Genomic DNA, 12,567 nt, shown 5'->3' on the forward strand with positions numbered 1-12,567 from the left:
TGAAGGTGTCAATCGAGGTGCTGATCATATTTTTATTTGCAATCATAGTTGTAATTAAAATCTCATCTTATATCCTATGTAGTTCAATTTGGAGATACTTAATTTTCTGTCTTGGTATCTTCTGTCGAGAAGTCGAAAGATTTTCATTTTCGAATTATTTTAGACCTGCCACGTGCCTAAATGAGCGTCAAAACTGAATTTTCATGTTGGAGTTTTTCTGAATTTTTGGTAGGTATATCCATATTGATAAAAATGAAGGTAATGATTCTGAATAAAAAAACCTTACAAATTATGGATGATTGGTGAAATATACTATTGTTTGTTCTATTTTTTCGTTTTAAAAAAATACTGTTTGCTCATTACCCACACTATTGATCACAGAACTAGTTTTCAAAAAATTTGCACACTGAGTCGATTTTCTCTGAAGAGCATCAAATTAAGTAAATTCTACTGACATTTTTTCCATCATATTCTAATGAATTGATAAATGCTATTCTCAAATACATCTATTTTCAGAAACTCTTTGTACTTGGAGCCACTAGTAGAAGAAGCAACAATGAACTGTCAAACATATGTGAGAGCTCTCACAGATTTCTTTCTATGATATGATATTTGAATAGATGAAGAAACATTGCAAAGAAAATCGATATACAGTTTATGTTACATTGAATTTCTACTAGAAAGTTGGGATGATGAAGCGGAAAAATATTTCATGTGTAGGTTATAGAAGTCAATGCATAAGTTATTCTGTCAATCATTATTATTTTTTGATGAAACATCACGAATTGCTTTTCATATTCGGCCTAAGGTGGATAGTACTTTGGAAGAATGCAGTATTCTATGCATACTGGGAATCGCACTAGGAAAAGTAGGACCTCGTTAATTCTTAGTTTACGCAAAATTATTCTCTTAAGGGTCATCTTCCGTATGAGGACGACATCTAGTTAACGAAAAAATATATTTTAACCCATATAGGAACTTGGAAGTTATTTCAAAAACAATGTCAAAAACTTTTTCTATTTTTCAAGGAGACCACTACAATCATATTTTTTTAAAGATATCATTTTTTGTGGAGAAATTCCTTTTCCGTTTTCAAAACCTGCAAAATTACTTTCGAATGCGGCTCTTTTCATATTTCGCATTATTACACTTGATCAGATTCTCGGATTTTGGATAGTTGAAAATCCAAAAAATATCAAGGAACCATAATCATATTTTCAAATATTGAATAAGTCATAAATCAATAACAATAAGTATTTCTTGTTTTTGCAAATGGAACCTAGTTCTCACAAACTCTATGATAATATGAGACATTATGGTTATATTATTGATTTATGGTATTGCGTATTTTTACAAAATAATCGACAAATTCAGACATAGCTACTGTAACAATAATCTATAACTATCAGCTGGATATAGGGACAATTATAAATTACAATCTTTTCAGTCTTGTTAAACGATTCAAAAGAAGAATTGGGAAGTTCTGAATCCACATTTTAAGTTTCTGCAAGTCACAAAATCCTACTTATTTACTGACTGTGGCCATTATTAGTATGATAAAAGACTATTCTGAATATTTCTGTATTTCTTGTTTCCTTTAAATTCACATTTAAAGTTACAAGTTCAATAAGTTCGTGAAAATTAATTCTAACATTGACTATTTTGTGAATTGGTGTGAGATCTGATTCTAATCTTCTATGAGCCGGAGTATTCAAGTAAAGATTGTCCAATAAAATTGTATAGTTATATTCACCAATATGATATCTCAGTTTATATTCAGAGTACCTTAAATATTTGTTTTGAACAATAACTGGCAAATAAATATCCACAATCAGGTTATTGTGGAGTTGTAATCGATTATCCATCTAACAATTGAACAATGTATAATTTTTAAGGAAGAAAGAGATAGTTCCTAACATTTTTAGTGCTCCAGAAGTTACATATGCATACCTGAGCTCGCATCGGGCACAAACTCTAATAATTGAATAGAACTGGCCAATACTTGATGAAAATCTATAATAAATTGAATTTTTTTACCAGAAAAACACCTCTTCATCATTTCCACCGAAAGATTATTAGGAAAATAGCATTTTTCACTGGAGAATAAAATAGTTGAACCATAATTGATATTGTACAGATTATTGTTTCTAATAACAAAAATTATAAGAAAAGTAACATGTTTCAGTACATTTCTGGAAAGGATATTTAATAAAAATTGTAGACACAAATTTATATTACGCTTCGTTTACAGATGCATTAAAATATTTGTCTAGCAATATTTCGGATATGGTGAAAGTGGTGGTGTTTGGTTCCATCCTCGTGTGGATCATGGAAACTACGCCTTGAATAAATACCCCTGTATTCAGCAGGTTCATCTTGCTCATTTATGTATTCCACGCTTGGACTTTGATTTGCCTTGTTAGAGCCAGTGGCTTTATTGAATTCATTTGAACCTTTGTCGATTTCAGTTGAAGTTGATTTCAAAGCTGGAACTTGGTTGGTACCGGAAAGCAATTCCTGCTCACGGTGAGACTGTTTCTCTTGTTTATTCGATAAAACGTCTTTATCAACAGAATTTTCAAGCGATATTTGCTCATCATTTGTTCTATTGTTGATGACTTTTTCTGAACCATTTATTTCATGAATGATAACAGATTCATGAGCGTGTTCACTAGGTATTTGTCCAGCTGAGGTAAGCTCAATTTGACCGCTTGTAAAAAGTGGCTCTTTGATGATTTCCTTTTGTATATCAGGTTCACCTGAGCCAATTACTTGATTTACCAGAGGGTTACTGGAATTTCCAGTTGTCAGATCAACCTCGATGGGTTCACTCGATTTATCAAAGGCTGATCTAGAAGGTAAATCAATCACGCGGGATTCTCCTCCCTTCTGATTACTTCCAACACTGGAACCTCCAATTTTCATCTGAATTCCATTTTCTACTCCTGGTTCTTGATGAGATAGGTTGCCTCCTGCAGCCAAATGTTGTTCCATCACATTTTTCACGAGATCTGTTATTGTTTCTGTTGCAACCATTTTAGGTGGTAGTTTTATTGTGAACCTTATCGTCCGTGGATCTTCAACTTGCGTTATCTCTTTAGTTTGTAGTTTCATGATGGTGCTGTTTGGTTCAACAACTGCTGGAATCCCATGAGTATCAACATTTCGATGTGATTCAGAAACTTCTTCCAGATCCCTGTTGGGTTCACCAGAACCTTGTGGAACTTCAGGAGAGTTATTTTCAACACTGATTTCATTCACTTCGGTAGAATTATCAAATAAGTTGTTGACTATATCAGATACTAGTTCATTTTGGGCGTTTGGAATATCAATTACTGGGTTGTTGGGAGAAATAGGTTCGACTTCATCAATTTCGTTTTCTAGTTCTGAATCATCATCACCTGCTACTTCAGCGTCAGTAAATTCGTCATTGATAACAATAACTTCTGGTTCAACGAGAGTAACTGATTCGTCCTCATTTGATTCATCGTCCTTGAATCTGGTCGATAAAAATAATTGAGGTCGATCAGCTCCTTTAAGACGATATATTGAAGGATAACGACTTCTGAATCTACCTTGCTGTAAATGGAAAGGATATCGACCACTGAATCTAGCTTGTGGAAGATATTGAGTATTGACTTTCCGTGAGGGATATCGATAAATGGATGGAAGTCGAGTCGCGTATGGTGTATATGATACGGTTTGAAGAGGCACAAACCCATTTATTGGAATCTGTACAGGAACAGGAACTCTCCCATCAAAAGTCATCCATGGGTAGTAGCCATTATTGTTGATAGTGTAGATAGATGATTGTGTTTTTCTATATTCTGTATCGACTGGATTGGTATTCACAGTGGTATCAGGGTTGTTTGTACCTGTTCCCTGGGTTGAGACACTTCTTCTAGGACTAGTTTCTATAGGTCTTCTCAATCCTGTTCCACTGAGAGAAGAATTCTCATCAGGTGTTTCATCATTTGTATTGACAGGTGCTCCATATTGAGAGTAGTTTTCAATATGTTTCTGTTTCGATGGGTTCTCATATTGAACTGGATAATTATTTTCAACGCTATCGTAGTTAGTTGGCACTACTTTTTTCAGCACGGGATATGTTTTTTTGAGTTCAATATTTGTTGGATGAGAGTTCGTCACATCCGCACCAAGCTGGGGTGGCTTTCTGAAGATCTCTCTGATGTTTTCTTCGACGACAGGATTCAAAGTTACTTCTTTCGGGACAGCGGCTTCAGCATCGACTTTTGAAGATACGAAAAGTTTTGCTTGTTCAGTACCCTCTTGAACTTGTTTCACACCTGGATGTGCTGGATAAGTACTCCGTTCTCTATCAACCTTGTTACGTCCTGGAGGACATTCATGACTGATTCCGTTACGGTAGCGTTTCTGATTTCGTGTTCTGACATACTGTTTTGATTCACCAACTTCAGGGTAGAAAACTATGGATTTGTTAGGTTGTTTTTGGAAGTTTTGACCTCCTTGGTTGATTTTACTCATACCTGTCTCACCGAAGTTTTGCTTTTGGCTAATACCATTCGAAACTCCATAGTCGACGTATATATTCTGATTCGAAATATCAATATCTGCATTATCAATTTCATCATAGTTGGTATGAGCTCCATACCCAGTCGCCTGATATTGATTTTGATCATCAATATGTGTATTTCCATCCAGAAAGGAATTCGTGTATCCTGTTTGGTGGGTTGAAATAGTTTCTGGATTAGCCTCGAATACTGCGGTGTATTTTTTCTGTGGGAATGAATCTTGTTTAGGAATCCTAGGATAGTGATTTGTTGTACCCGTTGTGGTCATATAATTTATTCGCCTCTTTTTACCATGTTCGGGATACCGAATAACATTTGTTGTTCCTGACTGAGTTGAATATCCCCCATTAAAATTCAATGAGATAGGTCTTGAATTGTCTTCATAGTCTATTTCACTAGTGAATGAGTTCGTATTTCCCACCATACTTGTACTACCTTTCTTGATCAATGGGTTTTCTCTGTAGACGACCTGGTTGATTCTTGGTGATTCCAATAAGGCTTCTTGGTAATCTCCATTCGTAATTTGGTTGAACCCATTTGATGGATTATTTCTCGAACCTGAAATTGCGGGTGATACGACAAATCTGTTTCCTCTGGTAATCTTTTTTCTATATGGAAAACTAGTCTCTGAATGGACTTTGGAGTCAATGTAGTCAAGACCAACTTCGTCAACATCTATGTCTACATGGTGAATACCGCTCTGGGAAATTGTGTCTTCTTCTGTACTTGGTCTAACATGAATGCGGCCATGTCCATATACTTCTATATCACTTTCTTCCCTAACATAGGGGTCATGATAAATTCGACTTTGATGTGTGGGTGATATTACCGATCCCTTGTTAGTTTTGCCATATTGATGGTTGTCATAGTGCACTCTATCATTTACTACATTCGAATAACGATCATGGTGGAATTTGGTGTGCTTATTGACATTTTCGATACCTGTGAAAGCTGAGTTCGCATCATTCACAAGTACGGGCAGATGGCGTCCTAGAGATATGTAATATCCATTCACGTATTTTTCTATGGCATGTCTTGAGGCTTCGGGAGTTTGATGGTCAGGGTGGTACTGGTGTGAAGACAGTTTGCCTACCAGGCAGATCAAGATGAACTGAAAATTAATATGGGTATCAGCGAGGGATTCATTCGAATAATAATTAACGATTATTCATTGGTGGCTGGAAGATACATGTGCTTTTGTACTTACGCAATAGTAAAATGTTTGATTTTAATAGAGTGGTTTTCCAAAAAAGAAATTGATGAAATGAAGTTGATACGATATAGATGTTTAAATATGTTTAATGATGAATGGAATATGATTGCACAATACTTTTCACTGTTTGTTGTTAATTCCAGGTGAACCTTATGAGTATAGTACCTATGACAGTTCCAAATCAAAACACCGTGTTATTTCTTATGGAGGTTCATTCTGGCAATTTTGGATCCTGCGACCAATCAGAGCGCTCCAAATTGTACTTTTGTATCGATGAATCGAGCGCTTATCTTTGTGTGGTTACTGATAACAGGACATCAAAACAATTCTGAACGATGAATTATTCAAATGAATCTCTCAAAATCCTATACGCAAAGCCACGTAAATTCATACGGAACACCATGGGGGCCCCCAATTGAAGCACCGTGCGTTGCCCCCTCATCTTCATGGAGCCCCCGTAGTCCCCCTGTATCAGAAGTTGATGTATCGTCCTACGTCGACATTTGACAGATGCACCATTTACCGATCCGTATTGACAGAAGCCGCCATTTACCGTCCCACGGAGCCCCCTCTGTCAGATGTACCGTCCTACGTCTTCCAATAGATAGTTCAGCTAGTGACTCATAGGTGGCGCCAGGGTGGTGTACTCGCGACGATGCGTCTGGGTCACGTGATAATTTGGAGCACTCTGATTGGTCGCAGGATCCAAAATTGCCAGAATGAACCTCCATAAGAAATAACACGGTGTTTTGATTTGGAACTGTCATAGGTACTATACTCTTATGGTTTCTTCTTTAGATATTCACTTCGATTGCAATAAATATAAACTGATAAACATAAAATGAAAACAGATGAATTTCCCCGACTGTGTCTGAAAAAAGGGTTGAAAGTTGTAATTTTTGGTATTCATTCAGTGGGTTTATTACTGTATACTAAGAAAATTCAACTTTCAAACGTGTGTAGTTCAACGTTTTACGTTAACAATAACGTTTTGATTGGCTTCCAGTTTTGTCGTGGTTTTCTTTGGTTACTCAAAAGCAAAGAAAAACAGACCTCGAAACGTTTCAACTGTAACTGCGGCAGTCATCTTCAATCATGTTTTCGAGACTGTACATTAGTAAATCAGTAATGGGAAAAAATTAATCAATATGTGCATAAAATTACACTTTTTGAGAATTGTCTTCACAATTTTCCATCGGAAGAATAGGTCTAATGTGTTTGTCTGTTTCGCTCAAGTGAGAATTGAACAAATTTAGAATCAGAAATTACATTGAACATCTTGATATAAAAATATATCAAGATGTTAGTGTTTCATTTACGTAGTTGCTAAGCTATTTTTTCACTGAATGAAGTATATATTTGTTTTTTTCCAAGCTGCTATTAGGTAGGGCAATTTGAAAAATAGCGAACCATCAAAATAGAAAGCGCATTGTTATTATTATAACAGTATTCTAACCATCATTTTTGTATCCACCAACATATGTTTTTATTTATATGCGATAGGAAATCTTGAACTGAATGCTTTACAAATATGTCATTATCTGAGTCCCATTTTACATTTCATATTTTTTGTCGGATTGACAAGTGTAAAATTAAATACCAATATCGTATTATACGAATTTCTCAGAAATTTATCCTGACTGACTGAAATTCCTAAGGAATATTCATTAGAAACTTACTATTACTGAGCGAGGTAGATGATACTCATTAGATTTATTATACGCCAGAGATATCGAGAGATATCAGCTTTTTGTTCGAAGCATAACTTCATTGCAAGGTAAACTGTTTTTATTGAAATTTGAATGTTATATTTTCAAAAAGATCGACTCTCTAAGACACAATGATGCCTCTTTCATCGTTTTATCAATATTTTTGAAAACATTGAAAACAAATGTATTTTTTGTTCTACTTTTTGACTTTTTCTCAAGTACAATCTACAGCCAGCTCCAGATTTATCAGCAGAATGACTACTCTAACGCCCAGTAGCCCTGAATAATATGTTTCTTAGAAGTGAGAGATAGTAGCGAGATGATAAAGAGATCTGGAATCACCTTTAGTTAATATGTATCATTATTTATTAGAATTTGTTATCATCAAATTTGCATTGGTGCCGAAAATGTTGAAAAGGAATGATGGTCATTTTCAAAAATCATTATGAGAATTGTTTCAATTTTTTTATTAGCAATTATTCCACTGACATTTTATTTAATACTTTGCCTTTGTTTTCTGAATTTTTGTCATGCCACCCAAACTTAAAACAAAATTATATTTTGTATCTACTCAGCACCTACAATATTTTTGTTGCAGAAGTAATTGAACTGTTCTAGAATAAAGAATTAACCAAAAAAAACAAGCAAAAGTTAAGTTTCGTGAATTGCATACATAAATGATACTCGTATTCAAAAAACACTTCAATGTGAGATTTCCACTTGATGGTTGACAAAACCGTTACACGTGTTTTTATATACAATAGGCGTCACAATACCCGAAATTTAATCTCATGTGAAACGATCAAATAAATTCCAATTGAAACCTGAAACTGATTTTGAAAAAATTAAAATTGGATGAATATGAAAACACTTTTTTTTATCAATTTGAATCTAAATCTCCAACTTCATTTTCTGACGGACCAATAATTTCATGAAATATTTCATACGATCTTATTTCAACCGTACCAGTTATGACAGCAATCAATTACTTTCATTGTGAATCCATGAACACGTGTTTTATTATTTCACTTAGCGAAAATAATAATGAGTTTGTCTTCATACTGAAATATAGATGAAAATCCCAATGCAATGTACCCACATTCGCATCACCATATGCCAACAAATTTTAATATAACCAAAACATTTTTCAAATGAAAATTCAGTAAATGTAAAACAATAAAGTAATTTTCTCTCACTCACCAGCAGATGCATAATTCACTGCACAGTCAGTCTCATTCCTGATTTCTACTAAATTGAAATAATGTCGATATTAGTGTAGGGACTCGAATATTAACAATTAGTAAGCTCATTACTAACTAATACCAGACATGCCAACAATTATACAAAACCCATCTGTCTTATGGTCAGAAATGTTTTTCTTGGAAAGGAAGTTATGATTTCCCTACAATATTTAAATATTTATTCATTTATTTAATTACCAATATAGGGGTTACAAATAGATTAACAAATCCAATAGAGAACCCACTTTATAATTTTAGTTCAAGTGGGCTTTGGGAAAAAAATGTAAATTTTAATTTTTTGTAAATTACTTTTCACAATCAAAGAATAATATAATTCTTATAAGAGTGACAGAGACTACAGAAATGATCACAACTTATCAATGAACATTTTTTTCATCCTGCGTTTGAAACAGTCTAAAGAGATTTCAAATTATTGAATATCATTGAAAATTTCGTTAAAGGTTTAAAGCATTCTATAAAGTGGTGAATTTTTAGCAGCATTTTTTGTCCTTGTGCAAGTTAACTTAAAGAATTCTGTATGCCTCAACGATCTACCCTGAACATTGAACTCGATTTTGGAATAAAGCTCTGGGCAGAGGACTAATCCTTTCGTCAACGTGAAAATCATGGTAAGATCCGTAACAGTTCTTTTATCCTTCATATGCATGATATTGTATTGGCGTATAATGGGACTAATCGCTATTCGTAATTGGAAAATTTAATTTGTGACTAATGTATCGAAGAAATTTGTTTTGAACTCTCTCATTACGATCTATGTTTATGTGGTACTGAGGATTCCAAACAACCGATGCAAAGCAGAGCCTACTATGTACATATGCATACTATAAATTGAGGAGAGGTTTATAATAGGGGAGCCCAAGCGGGGATTTCGGGATTTACTGAAGCGCGGCAGATTAATATACAGGGGGATACCTTGTACCCGGTTAAGTACCTACACCAAATATGAGCCCCATATATACGGCCGCCCGTGAAGGATAAAGGATCAGATTAGTAAAAATAATTGATCATCAGAAATTTTCGAGCGCGTCAGATTAGGGTAGGGTGAGTTAATTACATGCTAAAAAGTGTATATTCCAGTAATCTGACAATTTGAGAGTGACGTAAAGAAAGGAGAGAGCAGCAAAGTTGTAAAAAAAACGTCATCTCGACATTCTCGAGCGTAGCTAATTTTTTTTTTATTCTGAAGAAAGTAATTCCAGGATATCGAAAAATATATAATCTGACGATTTCCGCAACCCGAAATAGCAAAAATTCGTCTAGAAAGTTTAATGCGTGCAGCTGCGGGAATTCTATTGCCATGACGTCATCACAGTTGATCACAGAGACTCGTTCGTGATGAAGATGAAGATGATGATTAATTAATCAATTAATTAATGGATGTATCCGTTACTACGTGATAAGAAATCATAATGAAGAGAAGAGAAATGAAACTTTCTATGTTTTTTGCCACTTTTATTTGTAACTAACACTTTCTATGTTTTTTACCACTTTTAATTTGTAACTAACGTTACTGCAGTTTCGTCCTATAAGGACGTTTTCAAACTTATATATTGTATAAGTAACTGCAGTAACGTTAGTTACAAATAAAAGTGTTAAGAAACATACAAAGTTCCATTTCTTTTTTCTTCATTAATTATTCAATTGATTATAAAAAAAATAAATTTTTTGAGCATTTTTTTAAAATTATTTTTTTATTAATACAAGTATTCTACTTAAAAAACATACACTTATTTATTGCATGCTATTTCCTGAGCTTTTCAATTAATTAAGTTCAGTGAATTAAAAAAAAATAAAAAAAGTATTGTTTTTGTCAGATTAAGCGAATCCCTCTAGATAATCGTCAGATTATGAGACAGCACGTCTAAAACATGAAGATGAACCATATATATCTTAATCTGACGCGCTTGAGTATTTCAAAATGACTTTTTGTTTTGCACATTATAATAATGGCCACGAGTTTGCGTCAGATCGAAATCGTCAGATTATTGAATGAGAGCTTTTTGTTGGTGCACTTAACACCCCCTTAGAAAATCTGACGCACTCGATTAAATTTTTTTTTCATTTCAAACCCTTACGTACAACCACTCACATCATGCAAACGATCAGATTAACACACCAATATTATTAAAAATACGTAAGACATTGATGCTATCAATATCTGACGCGCTCCAGTATGTCCATGCAAAAGTTTTTTTACATATTTAATAATCTATAGCAGCTTCCCCCACCGATGAAAAGGTATATATTATATAACATTATTTTCTTCTTATCATCTAAGCTTTGCAACCTAATAGGTCTCTATGACGCTCGAGTAAATCCCCATTTTACATCGTGGGCTCCCCTGCTATTAGCCGTTCTGAAATTTTGACAGTTCCTTTTGGGGAATCCAATAATACTATTAGATCTATTGGCGGTTTTTTTCTATATGTGATTCAAATGACAACTTCGACTCCATAATCATTCCCAAGTCTTCTGAAACTTCTGAAACTGTTTTCAGTTCGTTTTCTGATTATATTTTTGTTCCTATAGAATGAGATTGACATGAATTTTTGTGGATTGAGAAACATTTCATTATAATCATAGAATTTTTTGAGCCGCTTCAAGTCCTCCTAAATTTCTCCGCTGTCATATGAATCCTTCACTGTGTAATAGATTTTCAAGTCACTGGCATATAGTGAAAATGTACACTTATTAAAGAAACTAGAGATTTATTTGGTATATATAATGAAGAATAACGGACCCAAATGGCTGCCTTGAGGAACTCCGGAGGATACCGTGAAGGGGAGTGACGTAAATCAATTTATGGCCACCATTTCACACCGACTTCAGCAAGTCTCTTTATGGAAATGAAAAGAAAAGACCATTTCTGAGGAATTGCTATTGGGAAATTTGAGAGAAACAGAAGTAAATATTTGAATTATTCAAGAAAGTAGTCACTATTGGAACTAAATCTTTCAAATTTTCTTCTAAATTCATTATTACATCAGTGTTAAAACAAAAGAAGTATAACACATTTGTAGAAATTATGGAAGTGATTGTATATATTATGTGATATTGCAACTTAGACATTTTCAATTACATATGAGATGATGGGTGGAATGTGAATTTTTTCAGGAATTTTTGGTACTATGGGATTGCGCATGGGGGCGAGCTCGCCATTACGTTTGGCGCTTGCTGTACACTACAGGAATTTCAAAACACTACTTTTATAAATATTTGTGGTAAAAATAACGAAGATGGATTTCCGATGAATTCAGTCAGTCTTATATACATACACAAGATATTGCTAAAACCGGGATATGTAACATTCCTCGCTTCTGCAAACTATTGTACTGTACGCCGGTAATTTTTCTCATACCCTTGTTTAATCAATTTTACTCCTAATTGAATACATATCTACAGTAAAAGCTCTGGCGTTTTTCTAGTTATCAAGGCAGCGCAGCAAGACGGGAATTGTGCTCATTTCAGTCTGCTAACAATTGAAGAAATATCTTATTGAATACAGGGTGGACCATCAAGAAGAATAGTGCAAGGTTTGAGGCTTTTCCATACAATGGATCAAGATTATTGTTATTACTGATCCGACACAAATTCAAAAATCTATTATCTATTTTTGATGATGATCGAATAATTCAATCAATTTTCTTACCAGGAAACTTGGATCTGAATCATCGGAGAATGCTGCCAATTCAGAAGTGATCGAAATTATTGAAAAATATCAACGCTGACGGGCTTCTCCCCATTATGCATTATGTGTAGGTACTACAGTCTCTGTACTGGCCGCAAGATCGTCCGACTCATCTCCCCTTGATTTTTTTTGTGGAAACATA

The sequence above is a fragment of the Leptinotarsa decemlineata genome, unplaced genomic scaffold (assembly GCF_025532065.1).
Source record: "Leptinotarsa decemlineata unplaced genomic scaffold, Ldec_3_MD MMD2_tig00026328_RagTag_RagTag, whole genome shotgun sequence".
Taxonomy (NCBI): Eukaryota; Metazoa; Arthropoda; class Insecta; order Coleoptera; family Chrysomelidae; genus Leptinotarsa; species Leptinotarsa decemlineata.